This window comes from Echinops telfairi, unplaced genomic scaffold, assembly GCF_000313985.2.
Source record: "Echinops telfairi isolate 266 unplaced genomic scaffold, ASM31398v2 ScPeMD7_33;HRSCAF=127, whole genome shotgun sequence".
In the NCBI taxonomy this organism is placed as follows: domain Eukaryota; kingdom Metazoa; phylum Chordata; class Mammalia; order Afrosoricida; family Tenrecidae; genus Echinops; species Echinops telfairi.
This window is the reverse complement of record NW_022103930.1, coordinates 153,783-168,868: the sequence shown is the minus strand read 5'-3', so window position 1 is coordinate 168,868 and position 15,086 is coordinate 153,783. Positions and strand designations below refer to the sequence as shown.

At 39.2% G+C, this 15,086-nt stretch overlaps 1 pseudogene; it reads left to right on the top strand.

Annotated features, from left to right (window-relative positions):
- The first annotated feature begins 1,735 nt into the window (after positions 1–1,735).
- LOC101643262 lies at positions 1,736–7,185 on the top strand (annotated as a pseudogene).
- The last annotated feature ends 7,901 nt before the right edge of the window (positions 7,186–15,086 follow it).

Genomic DNA, 15,086 nt, shown 5'->3' with positions numbered 1-15,086 from the left:
ACCCATCATGTCAGGAAGGTGAGTATCAGAATTGATGGTGAGGAGGATGTATAATGCCTGGTGGGGTTTAATCAAATGCAATGTATCTGAGAGGAATTATTGAGAGCTGAATGGTGGGTGAGCTTCATAGTGGGACAGGAGGAACGTGAAAAGAAATAGAGGAAAAAAATAGGAAGCAAAAGCTATTTAGAGAGGTATAGCTATAGGCATGTATCTATGTAAATATATTAATTCATAATGAACATGACAGAGGCCAATGTACATATATATATATGTACATGTTAAGTATTAAGATAGCAGATGGACTTTGGGCCTCTACTCAGGCCTCCTTACTTTGTTCTAATGATCTGGCACTCTTTGATACTCCTTTGATCTCTTAACAACTGCTTCCATGAGAATTGATTGTTGATCCAAGCAAGATGAAATCCTTGACAAATTCAGTCTTTTCACTTTTTGCATGATGTTAACTTACTAGCCCAGGTGTGAGGATTTGGGTTTTTATATCTAGTTGTAATCCATACTGAAGGCTGCAATCCTTGATCTTCATCAACAAATACCTTAAGTCCTCACTTTCACCAACTAAGATTGTGTCATCTCTATATGACAGGTTGTTATAAACCTTCCTCCACTCTTGATGCTGCACTGTTCTTCATATAATCTGGTTTCTCTGACTACTTTCTCAGCAAACAGATTGAATAACTATGATGGGATGAGATGATCTTGATGCATGCCCTTCGTAGTTTTACACCACGCAGTGCTCCAGCACTTGTGTATCTGTCATAGCTGGCATGTTGCTGTGATCCTGGAAGCGGTGTCACTGGTATTTCAAAAAAGGAGTAGGGTCAGCCTGAGTGAACAGCTTCAGCAGAGCCTCCAGACTAAGACAAATTACAAATATGGAATTGGAAGTCCATTTCTGAGGAATTGGCCAATGAAAACTGCATGAATGGTAGCAGAATCTTTTCAGATAAAATGCTGGCAGATGAGCTCTTCAGGTCCGAAAACCAAAAACACAACAAACTCACTGCCATCGAGTTGATGTCGACTCACAACAATCTTATAGGACAGGATGAACTGCCCCTTTGAATTTCTCAGACTGCTTTACAGTAGTAGAAAGCGCTGGTTTCAAACCGCTGACCTTGCAGTTGCCAGCCCAACTCATAACCATGATGCCCCATGGCTGCCTCACATCTGAAGGCACTGAAAATATGATTCAGAAAGAGCTGCCATCAAAGTAGAGTCAACTAATGATGTGGGCAGAAGAAAGTCGTTGGGGTCTTCACTTGCTGATGGGGCACAGAAGAAATATCTGCAAATATCAGTAATTAAAACCTGGGATGGGCGAAGTATGAATGTAGAAAAATTGGAAGTCATCAGAAATGAAATGGATATCCTAGACCTTATCTGAAGTAAACTGGTATTGGCCATTTTGAATCAGAATCATATGGTTTACTGTGCAGGGAATGGCACATTCAAGAGGAATGGTGTGTTACATTTATTGTCAAAAAGGACATTTTAAAACCCGTCTTGAGGTACAATGCTTTTGTTATATTTTCTATGCACATACAAGGAAATCCAGTCAAATACCATTATTCGAATTAGTGCACTAACCACTAAAGCTAGTGATGAGAAATTGAAGAATTTCACCAAGTCTTCAGTCTGAAATTCATCAAAGATGCAATCATAATGCATTGATAATTATGGGCAATTGGAACTTGGAAGACCATCATCTCCAATGGAATACAAAGAGATCAAATTGACTACATCTGTGGGAAGAGATGGTGAGTAGGGAAGCTAGATGTCATCAGACGAAAGAAGGCCAGGAGGTTAGACCATCATTTATTCATATGTAAATTCAGGATGAAGTTGAAGAAATCGATCAAACATGCGATCCAGGTACATTGATAACTAGTTGCAATTGGAATGCAAAAGGTGGAAACAAGAAGGTAGGAATAGCATTGATTTTTGCAAAACCAGAGACTTGTTTATAGCAAATACCTTTTGTCAACATCACAAAAGGCAACTATACACCTGGGCTTCTCCAGATGGAATACACAGAAATCAAACTGACTTCATCTGTGGGAAGACCATGAATAATTCAAGCTGCCAGTTGCAGTATGAAATGGAATTCGATGAGCAAAGCTTCTATTCTACTGAATGATGAAGAAACATCAAAAGAAGATGGGAGGAATACACAGACTCGCTCTGCCAACCATTTCAAGGGACGGCATGTGAGCAAGAATCAGTGGTATTGAGCAAAGAAGTTCAAGTTCCACTGAAGGCATTAGCCCCAAACACGTCTCCATGAAGTGAAAGAAAACCCATGAAATGTTTCAACAAGCTGATGAAGCACTGGAGGCACTCACTCTTCTATGCCAAGTTCACATGACAGCGACATGGCCAAGTAACTGGAAGAGAGACTTATTTGTACCCATTTCAGAAAAAGGTGACAGCATAATGTGCAAACTATAGAGCAAAATCACTGATATCACATGCAAGTACATTTTGCTGAAGGTCATCCAACAAGAGGTACAGCAGTACATTGACAGGGAGCTGCCAGAAGTTCAGGCAGGATTCACTTGACTATGGATCATAAACTATGGACAGCATTGAGAAGACTAAATTCCAGAACACTTCACTGTGCTCATGTGGAACCTGTACATGGATTAAGAGGCAGTTCGAGAACTGCACCAAATGTCTGAGCATAAGAAATATTGAAAACAAGCATCAGCTTTAAAGGTTGAGCATATATTAACTTCAGTCATATCTCAGCTGATGTTGTTTACAGGGATAATTTTGATGATTTTACATTTGCCTTTTACTATTTATATTGCAGTGTTCTAAATGCCAGGTCTTTTTTGATGCTGCATGACTATGTATCAATTAAGCTATATACAGATTGGTGTTGAAGAGGAGTCAAACTATGCAAGCTTTATTGTTCAAATTAGATTGGAAAGCAACAGTTTGGGCTATAACTCCAAATGGATTTGCCCCACTCCCTTTCTACACCGTGAGGCTCACCTTAGGGGAATGACACTTAAGCAAAACAAACCTTAGGAATTATGAAGGGCTTCTATGTAATTGACTCAATGGCAGTGGGCTTGGTGTATGCTTTTCTACACCCTGTTGTGGGCTGTGCTGCTACCCACAAAGACAGCAGTTTGAAACCACCAGGCACTCCACCGGAGAAAAAACAGGCTTTCTACTCCTGTACAGATTTACAGTCTTGGAAACCCTCAGGGGAAGTTCCACTCTCTTACAAGGCCACCATGAGTCAGAATTGGCTCAATGGTGGGTAGGTTCTTTGGTCTATTCCTATGTTAAGCTTGAGATGTTGAGATTCCAGGAGACCTGTGGGCCTCCTCTGTACTTGGCCTGGATTCTGATTCAGTTTTGCTTACCATAGGCAGAGGAATGAAAATGTGTTCCCATTGAACCCATCAACGTTTGAAATAGAACCCAGAAGGGATTTAGCTAGCTGTCTGGTCTTCAAAATCCTTCATTCTGAGAAGTCAAGCCTTCGTGGGAATATTTAGACAGAGGTATAGCAGTCTCATGTATTAGTTGACATTTGCTAAATAGTAAACAACCATTGGTGATCAACAACACGTTTTTATTCTCAAGTCTACAGGTTAGCTAAAGTTCTATTCCTAATGTCTTATTATGCCATGAGATGGACGCTTTCGGCACAGCTTCAGAAATTTCACAGTGTACATTTCTTCCACACTTCACTAACAAAGGTAGCATGGCCGAGCCAAACATCAATGGGACAGGGAAGTATACATGGAGATGAAGAAGGGAAACATGAATGAATGCCTGATAACATTGATTGTATAGACCCACATTTGAAAAACATTCTCGGTAAAGAGCTAATAGTAAATAGTTCAGGTTTAGTGGCATATGGCTTTTGTGCCAACTCAAGTTTGCCATTGTATTTCAAAAGCAAACAGACGACATACGAGTGAACAAGCACGGCTATATCCCAATAGCAAGAACTAGGGGATGGACAGGATCTGATCCAATGGTTATCGTTTGCCTGTCATAGACGACAGTGGCTCTTTTAGTCATAAATATTCAAAATCCAGTCTCAGCAATTATGTGATATTTATTTTAGGCTCACCTATAAAACAATATTGCTTGTTGACTTCACCTGAAGTACCTCAAATTATATCTCTCTATTTTATCTCAATGATATATTCTTTGAAATTTCTCAGGACACCTCATAATAAATTTTGGTGTGACAAGAGATTCACTGACATAGTGACTCTAAACTTACATTTTAAATCATTCTTCCCACCAAATAAAGTCAAATGCTCCATAACTGTTGTTTTCTTTATTAGAATGTACTCAAATTTCTTATGTTTTTTAACCTATACATTTTAGAATACAGATGTAAAAGTTATTAGCACACTAACATCTTTATAGATATTAATTTGTCATCACCTTTATGTTTTCATGTAATTGTTTAATATCTAAAATTTATTTTAATTAACATGAAAGCTCAGAATAGCTATAATACTGCAGTGTAATATTTCTGTTTTCCACCAGATGTCACTAATGCTGTGATAGTTGAATTAAGCTTTTTATTACTAGAATACACAACTTTTTAAATAGAATTAAATTGAAAATTATGAACACATAAAAGCACTGGGGGGGGGGCACAGAATCTATTGTTTACTGAGTTCAAAGAAGGGGAGGTGAAACTCATTACACTCAGTTCAATTCTGACTCATAGCAACCCCATAAGACAAAGTAGAACTGGTCCTTTGGGTTTCTGAAGCTATAAATCTTTACGGTAGCAAAAACCTTCATTTTTCTCCCATGGATCAGCTTGTGGGTTCAAACTACTGCCTTTGTAGGTATTAGCCCAACTTGTAACCCCTTAGGGTGTCTGGATATGTTATTTGATACTTTGGTGTAGTGGTTGCACTTTGGGCTGTGATCCTCATGGTCAGCAGTTCAAAACTGAGCAACCGCAGGAGAAAGACTGGGCTATCGCTATCGACTGCCGTAAACAGTTACAGTCTTGGAAACCCACAAGGGGTTGCTATGAGTCGGCATTGGCTCATGGCAGTAAGTTTGGTTTTTAGATTTTATATGAATTAATTAATTCTTAAAAATATGAATTTGGAAAAAAATATGAATTTGGTTTTAATAGTGTCAATTCAACATTTTGGACATAGGGACTTAGAGAATTTAAGAAATTTAATAAGAATTTCAATCCCAATAAATAGTGGTGCTAATATTCAAAGTCGTGAACGTAGAATCATTCATATTCTGCTATATTACCCTTCTGCCCCCAATTGTAGGCAAGTGTGAAGGCCTGGAGATTTGTTAGGAGGCTACTGAAGTGATCGAGAGGAAACACAGTTTGGACGGGTGTCATAGTGGTGGAAGTGATCGATAGGATGTAAGGCTGAAAGAAAAAAGAGGACTCTAAGGAAACATTGTGGTGTTGGGCATGCTAATCAGGTGAATAGTGTGGTATTAACACTTGGTCTGAATCTACTAAGGGAGAAAAAATAAGGATACGTCTGCGGGGGGGAAAAAACACACCCAAACCGACTTCAATTTAAGGAGATGTCAAGTAGATAGTTGAATATTGAAAACATTTAGAATTCCAGAGATGAGAAAAGGCTAGGGATTTGAGTGCATCACTGGAACATAGTGTGATCTTTTTTAGGCCACGAAGGGGACCGGACAGATAGCAACCCTAGAGGGCAGAGTAGAACTGTCCCTGTGAGTCCCAAGTCTGTAAATCTTTATAGACGCAGAAAGCCTCATCTTTTCCCCTGCACAGTGACTGGTGAGCCCAAGGGGCTGACCAAGTGGTTGCAGCCCAACATGTAATTGACTACAGTTCGAAGGCCTCAATAGTAGTGATTGTTTTGTGTATAAGGGGTTGGGTAACTTGGTAACAATGTCAAAAAGGGGCATTGCCCCTGCTAATTTGGGACCATATAATTACGGAGGGAACTGGCAAGTTTTGCCATCCTTCTAGGGTTAAAATGAGCCATTTCCAAGGTAGAAAGGGTGATCTCAGTGCCTTCAAGAAAGAAGAGTCAGCTCTTTCCGTGCGGCCCTAATGGTGCGCATTGAATATCCTCGCCTCCAGCCTATGCAACCACGAGGTGTCGAAGGGATCAGGTGTAAGGTATCATCAGAACAAAAAATCTTACCATAGTGAATGATGGGAGTGCAGAGTGGAGATCCAAAGCCCATTAGTAGGCCACTGGAGATCCCCTTGCAGAGGGGTCTGGGGGAGGAGAGGAGCCAGTCAGGGTGCGATGTAACAATGATGAGAAATACAATCTTCCTCTAGTTCCTAAAGGTTTCCTCCCCGCTCCCACTACCATGACTCGAATTCTATCTTGTAAGACTGGCTAGACCAGAGGAGGTACACTGGTACAGATAGGAACTGAAAATACAGGGAATCCAGGATGGATGAGCCCTATAGGACCAGTGGTGTGAGTGGCAAAACAGGGAGGGTAAAGGGAGAATGGGTAGGAAAGAGGGAACCGATTACATGGAACCGTGTGTGACCTCCTCCCTGGGGGACAGACAACCAAAAAGTGGATGAAGGGAGACGTCGGACAGGGCAAGATATGACAAAATACCCATTTATAAACTATCAAGGGCTCATGCGGGAGGGGGGAGCGGGGAGGGAGGGGAAAAATGAGAACCTAACGTCGGGGGTTTAAATGGAGAGAAAATGTTTTGAGAAACGATGTACAAATGCGCTTTACACAATTGATGTGTGTATGGATTGGGATAACAGTTGTATGAGCCCCTAATAAAATGTTAAAAAAAAAAAAAAGAATATCCTCGCCTCCCCAACGCTCTCAAGAACATCAGTAATGCCGAGAAGAGAGACAAGCGCCAAGTTCTTAGGCCATGCTCCAGTTTCTAACCGTGATGATGAAGCACGGCTCTCTTGCTGAATTTGAAATCATTGATGATCACAGACCTGGGAAAATTGTAATGGACCTCACGGGCAGATTAAACAAGTGTGGAGTGACCAGCCCTGGATTTGAAGTGCAGCTCAAAGATCTAGAGAAGTGGCAGAACAACCTGCTCCAGTCCCACCAGTTTGGATTCATCATGCTGACGACCGCCGCCGGCATCATGGACCACGAGGACGCCAAGCAAAACCATACGGGAGGAAAAATCCTAGGCTTTTTCTAGGGATGTAATGCATCGAAACAAATAAAACGCCGAATGGAAGAAAGAAAGAGAGTCTGTAATCTAGAGGGACCCTTGAGATCCCTATGCTGAAACTTCTTGATTCAGGAGGCAGAGCTGTGACTCCCAGGTAATAGAGAAGCTGCTACAACAAAGGTAGCAAAATCTGGAGACTTAGAAAAGATGGCACTATGACTTTCCCAGATCACTGAGTAAGTACAGGAGGGCCTTCTGGTAGGACGCTTGCTGGCACACTGGGCACTTAATCAGCAGAGCAGAAGCCACAGGACTGAGTCTAGAGCCAAGAAAACTTGGAACACTTGCCAAAGAGGCTTAGTACCTGGGCATGGCTTTGAATATGACTGAGAGGAGGCTGTTTTAAACAAAATTATCCTGAATGTTCTTGATTTTGCATTATAATAAGTTATTAGCAGTTACGCCCTTAATAAACTCCATACATGTGAGTATTATCTGAATGTTGTGAGGTTATTGCAACAAATTCTCGAACCTAGTCGAGACCTAGAAAGTTGTGGGTAGAATGGTGGCTTTCAAAATTGGTAAAAGGTGTGAGTGGAGACATGTCTGACCTCTGCTTTCAATGGAAGCTAAATGGTCCCCACATGAAGTTAGAGGAGGTCACATACTGTCCCCATGCCATAGTTAGAACTGAAAAAGCGCTTGGAAGAACTGTCATGGAATGTCCATGAGATTAACATCTTAAGTTATAAGCTTGGATGGTATGATTATTGAAATTAGCTGCCATTGAATTGGCACTACACTCATGGTGACCCTATGTAGAACAGCATGAAATGTCACCTGGTCCTGTACCATCTACATCAGCGCTTCTCAATCTGTGGGTCATGACCCCTTTGGGGGTCGAATGACACGTTCACAGGGGTCACCCGATTCATAACAGTAGCAAAATTACAGTTATGATTACAGTTATAAAGTAGCAACAAAAATAATTTTATGGTTGGGGGGTCACCACAACATGAGGAACTGTATTATAGTTTCACAACATTAGGAAGGTTGAGAACCACTGATTACATGATCAATTACAAATTGGACCATTGCAATCCCAAGGGTTCTCAGTGATTGATTTTTAGAAGTAGACCACGGGGCCTTTCTTGCTAGTTAATCTTAGCAGGGGCAGGTTACCCCATGAGCAAGATAAGTGTGGGCTGAATTGTACTTCCTATCTTCAACGAACCATTTCACATGATTGTTTTGTTTTGTTTTCAGAAACTGCTCCTCTAGATTAGTAAATTAGTACATATATCCACGTTTCCACCTATCTAGCACTGACTACCAGCAAGTTGGTTCCAACTCCGTCACCCTATAGGACAGTAGAACTGTTTCCTAAGGTTTCTAAGATTATAAACATATACAGGAGCAGAGAGCCTTGGTTTTCTCCCAAGGAGCAGCTGGTGGATTTGAACTGTCAGTCTTCCTATGAGCAGCCCAATGATTAACCCACTGTGGGAACAGGTATTGTAGATTTAAAAGAGGCTTTGATTTTGTAGGAAGGTGCTTGTGATAGTTATGTTTTATGTAAACTTAGCTGGACTAAGATTATCAGTGGATTAGCAATTGAGGTTTACTGATTTCCCCCATTATGTAACCTAATACAATGTAATGAACATAATGGAATTTGCAGTGAATAGCTAAGCAGTTGTAAAGAAGATTACTTTTAATTAAACACCTTATTTGTGTCACAACCCTGATCTAATGATAGGCAATTTCCTTAGGCATGTGGCCTAATTCTTTTTTAAATGGACATTGTGGGATTACAGACTTGGGTTTGTCTGTTTTTTTCTGTGTCTGGATACTTCATCTGGCTCATCAACCTCCATTTTTTTGGACATGAGTCAGCAGCTGCCGTATTGTCTGTGGACCCCAGGAGCCATCAGTGGCCTGCTGTCTGAACTAGTTGTCTTGAATTCATCCACCTCTGCAGCCTCTGGTGCAGACGATGATCTTCAGTCCGTCAGCCTTCGAAAGTACGTGAGGCAGGAGAAACCTCTAGCTTCACGTCTTTCTCACGGACTTGGAACCAGCCAAGCCTTGCCCTCTTCTACACCTGTGTGAGACATTAACATGATATAAATCTCTCTATCTATACATCTACACATCTCTATATCTCTCTATCCCTCTCTCAGTGGGATATCAATGTTAGTGTTTATTCAGTCTATATATGAGGAGGTACCCCTTCAAAAATGGATTTTTTTCAAAGCTATGTATTTAAATTTTTTTTACAAAACAACCTTATCACATTCAAAGAACTCTCCATTACATTAATCCATTTGTCAAATCTGCAATTCCATTCTTGGAAACATTTTTCAAACTCATCTGTTTGGATGGCTGACAGCACTTGCCTCTTTTTTTTAATTCACCTCTTCTACATTGTCAAATCACTGTCCTTTCATGTTCCTCTTCATTCATGGAAGCAAAAAGAAGTTGCAGAGTGAGGTCAGGTGAGTAAGGAGTATGAGGCAAGAGAGGCATGCTATTTTTTGCCAAAAGCTGGCGCACTGAGATGGCTGTGTGAGCAGGTGCATTGTCATGGTGGCAAAACAGTCTCCCGTCTGCCACAAATCAGGCCTTTTTTTTTTTTTTTTTTTGCACACTGTAATGTAATTTTTTCAGAACCTCTAAATAGACAACTTGATTAACAGTCTGACCATGTAGAATGAACTCTAAATGCACTATGCCCCTCACATAAAAAACAAAAACAAATGAGCATCGTTTTTTTTTTTAGGTACCCCCTCCTCATATATTAAAATGCCTCTGACTTAATAGGACACTTATCAAATACTATGTCACTGTTTTTGCTTTCTCTATTTGAAAATTTTTGTGACCTATTTAATAAACTTGAAAGTTTGCTTCAAAAAAAACCCTATTGATTTCTAGAGTTTTTGAGCTACTCTATTAAAAAATATATGTTTGTCCTAATTGATGCTGAAGGTGGCTTCTTGGCTTGGTAACCTCTGTCTACAGGAGAAAGATTAAACTTTCTATTCCTATAGGGAAACACACAGGGGCACTTCTACTATGTCCTATAGGTTCACGCTTATTCAGAATCATCTCAATGGCAGTTAGTAAGTATTTTAATGACAGTTGGGGTTTTTTGTATTATTTTTTATAGTAAATTTGGTGAAGATTTATAGAGCAGATCATCAGTTGTGCATCCAACTATTCATACACATTTTGCTTCATCTCATTCATTGTAATCCCCTTAATGCAACCCCACTTACCCACCTCCTCCTTGTATTTTCTACCTCTGCTTCTCTCATAACCCTTTTGAACTTGATCACCGGGCAAATGTATTTTTATCGTAAATGATATGAATCCTAATTGATCATGATGTATTGTGTTTTTTAAAAAAATACTATTACATCCTGTTGGCTTAACTTTTTGTTGAGAAATTTTGAACATATGATAATGAAAGTTATCAGTCTGTGATTTCCTTTTTCAGTGATGTCTGTATACATGTATCAAATTCTTATCACAAGTGGAATTGTGGAGTCAGTGTAAATTGTCTACAGCTAGAGACAGTCCTTCACAGAATTTCTGACAAGCTGGTTAAGAGGAATGTCCTACCTTTCTCTTACTGACTCTTAATTGTTGCATCCTATTAGCAACCGAGTTTCCAGAACAAACTGATTTTATTTTATTGTGATTTAACAAATTTCCACCTTGCATAATTTTGTAACTTGTAATCTACACTCTCCTTACATATTCCACCTTGAGACAACTTTGACCAATGAATGCTCAAAACAAAAAGATAGAGGACTCCCTTATTTGTATTGTCTGTACACCTTATCTAAAGAATAAATACAATATGAAGTTTGGAACATGATGGATTATAATTTTCCAAATAATAAGATTTGTTCAATATGTAGCCCCATTTATTAAAATCTCCGGAGTATAAACGTTAGCTAATTTGATCATTTATTTTTCATTTCTCAATAACTATATGAGATTTTATCTCAAATTATTTTGTTCAATGTGATCATGATAAAAGTGTGTTATCACAATTATGTAAAGGAACTTTTCCACTACATTTCAATTTTTATTCAGTATACTTGCTGAAAACAGATCTTTAGAGATCTTTCCATTCTTCTTATGACTTTGAAAGCCAGAAATACTCTCTCATTAAAAATGAAAAAACATCCAGTTGGGCAAGCTACTTAATCTGCATTAACCTTGACAATCTTGTTCCAATCTGGCAAAAACATTGTAGGCCTAGCAACAAGGTTATTAGACGAGACCTAAAGAGGAAAATGTCAGCGTTGGCCCCTGACTGCACATGTCTGCTTATGTTACTATTTCATTTATTTTTGTACCCTTACCATCTGACCTATTTTTATACTAGAAAAACAATATAATTTTGTTTATTTTTTCACAGTCCATTTTCATCTACATTCATCGGCACTATTTTGCTATGCAAAGCTTATTTGCACAATGGAACTCCTATCAAAGAAAATCTTTATTGACATTGAATTATATCTATGCCAGAATAAGCCTTCAAACATATGCTGGACTCTTCGGGCCACATTTCCATGAAAGGGAAAGATCTCAAACGTCTTTAAAAACTATCTTGATATGGGCATAGCCAATACATGTCTACACATGGATATTAGTCGCTTTCTTAAATGGCAGTTTCACTAACTACAGAGGTTAATGGTTTTAAGGGTTGAGTCTGACATTCCCAAGATGTTTCATGCTTAAATGCAAACACTGAAACACTATGTTCACAATCATAGACGCAAGTACAGCTCTCTAAAAACCCGTCCAGACCACATCTGCAGTTGTACAAAGGGAGATGCGGGTGTATTGCATGTCTCCTCTATTTCACCTCTTCAACTTGGTTCCTGAATAAAGATTGGAGTTCTGAAGGGTGTCGGGGAACATAAACAGTTAGCTGTGGTCCTGGAAATCGGTGATGGAATACGGGAGAAGCATGAGGCAAAGGGAATGATGAAGTCTCACACCTAAAGGAGGAGTTCTCAAAAGCAAAGAACAATCCTAAAGCCTCAAAGTAGATCCATGAAGGAGGAAGAGTACAAAGAGAAAAAAATTAACAAACTACAACATCCACAATGCAGTTTTATAACTAACTGCTGATCCCAGTGAATTCCTGAGGAGAGCTAGAAAAGAAAAACATAAAGAAATGCTATTAAGGGAGAGAGAATCTGTTACAGAGTGTCTGATTCCACTTGTGGGTACTGAGGGAGTTATGGATCAAACTAGTTCATTATATCTTCTCTATTCTTAAAATACCCCTATAAGGATTTTGTTGGCATTTTGCAGATTGAGATTCTGGAAGGTTAAATAATATGCCCACTCTATCTCCAAACTAATTACCATTTAGTCAATGCTAACTCTTAGAGACCCTGTAGGACAGGGTAGAACTGCCCCTGTGAGTTTCTGAGACTGTAACTCTTTATGGGAGGAGAAAGCCCATCTTTCTCTCACCGAGCAGCTGGTGATTTTAGACTGCTAAACTTGCAGTTAGCCACACAACTCATAACCATATACCACCAGGGCTCCTCATTCAAAATCCATGCCCAAGCTGACTCCATAGGAAATCTTTCCACTGTTGCCATATCTCACTGTCTCTCAGTGGCGAGGAGATGGGGGTTTTCCCCCACTCCGGTGTGCACAGACTTAGCTTTAAGATGACTAGAATAGCACATGCATTATACACCAGGTTTGGAAGTGAGAAATTGCCCCCATATTTGTATATGAGTTTAATTAACTTAATAAAACATACCTTTATGGTAAAGGTAAATATAAATATTTTGTTATGTATTGCACATACTTGTGATTTACTTTAATAAAATTTTCCTCATTTTTATATATTTTATTAATGAAATAATGTGTTTGAATTTGGGCTTAACATATAATCCAAACTTTGTGCTTTACAGGATTTAACCAGTTTGAGAACTAGACAAAGGAAATAAAAGGGTGATGAGATATAATGTACGCAGTATGTGGCAGTTACATCTGATGTCAATTTGAGACTATTAAGAATGAAAGGGTGGCGTTTAGCCTGTCAATCAGGTCGCAGCTTGATGACCTCATTTGGAGGAGCTACAGAAATAAATACCTCGCTGGAGACAGGACACACAGACACTCTCTACAAGACATTTCAGTTGACAAGACACATGGAACTACCCTGATGGAGCCAGAGTCCTGGACCTGGAGGAGACACATGGAGACCCATGCCAGCACTTAGATGAGTTGCTTCCACTGCCACTGGAGCCACAAAACTTTCTACCCACTGGCCTTCCTCCACTGGTGATCTTCCTGTATTCAGCATCATTGCATGTGTTGTGTGAGTCTGAAGATGAATTTTATATACTGGCATCAGACATATGGGCTGATAGACGTATAAACTTGATCTGGACTTGGCTGGGATATTAATATACAATTACTCTTTCTATAAAGCTCTTTTGTTACACATATATGAGTGTCTATGAATTTGTTTCTCTAGTCAACCCAGACTAACACACAGTGTTACCCAAATCACAAAGGTCCCTGGGTAAAAGAATGAGTATGTGTGAGGTAGAACTAAGGATTGCTATTTCTCCTGCCACATCAATGAATCAAAGTCCCGAATAGTTGACTCCATCCACGTTCTCAAGACTGTCTCTATTTGGAGGAGGCAGCTCTTCCTGAGTTATATTTTGTTTGCCTTCCAGACTGAAGTACTTATAGTTTGGTTGTTGTGAGATACCCTTGAACAGTTAATTTCCACTCATATCCACAGTGTGTACAATATAATGAAACAGTGCCCGGTCCTGTGCTATCCTCACAGTTGTTGGAACACTAGCAGACAATGTTCCACCATTTTAAGGTTTTCAGCCGTTACTTCTTCCTTGTGTGTTTTAGTCTAGATATTCCACTGAAACCAGTCCACCTGGGTCACCCTAGTGGTATTTGAGTTATCCATGGAAAAACTTCTAGAATCACAGCAATATATCAGCTGCCATAGTACTATAAACTGGTAGATAAGTGGTGGATATTGAAGGGGAATACTGAATAGTTGACAATCAAAAAAGGTGTGTATCAGAGTTGTATCTAATTAGCATACTTGCTCAATTTTTATGCTGATTAGATAATCTGAGAGGCTCGATTATATGAACAAGGATGAAGCATCGGTATTGGAGGAAGGCTCATGAACAACCTGTGATATGCGCATGAATTAACCCTTCTTGCTATGTGGAGAGGCCTGGAAGAACTTACTGACGAAGATAAAAGATGAGGGACTTTTCATAGCTCTCATCACTGGCATACAGGAATCTGATTCACTTCTGCTGATGAATTTTGTATCCTGCTACTTTACTAAACCCTTTAATTGTTTCCCATGGTCTTTTTGTAGAGTCCTGGGGTTCTCTCTATAAAAATTATATTGGCCGTAAAAAAAAATAATAATAATTATATCATCTGCAAATAGTGAGAACTTCAGCTCTTTGCTCAATTGCATTTCCCTGACTTCTTTTGGTTTTCTAATGTTTTTGTCTAGGACTCCCAATACAATGATCAATGGGATCGATAATAAGGGTGTCTTTAACTAATTCCTGTTTTGTTTTTCCCCACTGAGTGTGATATTGAATTTAGACTTTTTTGTATATAGTCTTTATTATGTTAAGGAATTTCCCCTCTATCCTACATAATTGAGGGTTTTTTTTAAATTAGAAATGAGTGTTGGAGTATGGTCTTTTGTAATACTGAGTTATTACACTTTTTATTTCATTTGGATTATTGTGATACCTTCCCTTTCACCTCTAACACTAGATATTTGCAGCTTCTCTTTTTCCTTTGTTAAGTTTGCCAATGGTTTGCCAACCTCATTAATCCTTTAAAAAAGCCAACTTCTTGTTGATTATATCCATTAT